This window comes from Elephantulus edwardii, unplaced genomic scaffold, assembly GCF_000299155.1.
Source record: "Elephantulus edwardii isolate Elephantulus edwardi_28Jun2011 unplaced genomic scaffold, EleEdw1.0 scaffold00130, whole genome shotgun sequence".
Classification (NCBI taxonomy): Eukaryota; Metazoa; Chordata; class Mammalia; order Macroscelidea; family Macroscelididae; genus Elephantulus; species Elephantulus edwardii.
The window spans coordinates 4,991,730-4,992,503 of NW_006399880.1; the positions used below are offsets into that span (position 1 = coordinate 4,991,730).

The 774-nt window shown below is 43.4% G+C and overlaps 1 protein-coding gene across 2 annotated transcripts in view; it reads right to left on the reverse strand.

Moving 5' to 3' along the window:
* Positions 1-774, reverse strand: part of ABLIM3 (actin binding LIM protein family, member 3) — a 182,103-nt gene that overhangs the window by 126,279 nt on the left and 55,050 nt on the right. The window lies entirely within an intron of this gene.

Sequence of the window (774 nt, forward strand, 5' to 3'; positions counted from 1 at the left end):
ATTATCCCTCCTTCTCCAGCAGAGCATCTGGTGGATTTGAACCGCGCACGTCTGGGATTGCAGTGCAGCTTCTTGCCACTAGGCCACCAGAGCTCGCCTATATTTATATTTTTATTTTATATTGGGTTGATAGAGGTGACTGACTTTCTAATAGATTAAAAGCAGATTGTGAGCTGAATGTTGTTCTGTTGTTAGGCTCAAATTATAGAAACCCCAAGTACAACAGGAAATCTGTGTCTCATAGGGTTTTCATCTGCTGACTTCTTTGTAAAAGGATTTCCAGCACTTCTTTCCTAGTCCATGTTTCTTTCCATCTAGACTGGAAGCTACATTGAACACTCCATGGAACCACATGCCTCTAAGGACAGCTCAGTGGCAGCTCTGCATGAGGTGTCCTGGTCAGGACTTGAACTTGTGTCTTCTACACAGAGGCGAGAATTGTAGCACTGAGCCATCAGTGGCAGGAAACTAATTCATCATCAGAACTCTACCCCTGTCTGATATTCTTTCTCTCTGTGGTTCTCTCTGACAGAGAACACTGGGAGGATCCAGGTTTCAATCTCCTCTCAGCTGTTAGCTCCTTTATAATCTTGGGTATATCATCTAAGTCTCTGGCCTCAATTCCCTCCTTAGTCATATAAGAGAATGGACAGATGGTTTATAAAATTCTACTCAAAGCATCTTAAGTCTATCCCACTCAAATTTCAAAACCGTCTCAGGAACAGGTTTGAGGCCTTGAGCACCAATGAGCATAGACCAAATGAGCTCTGGGAG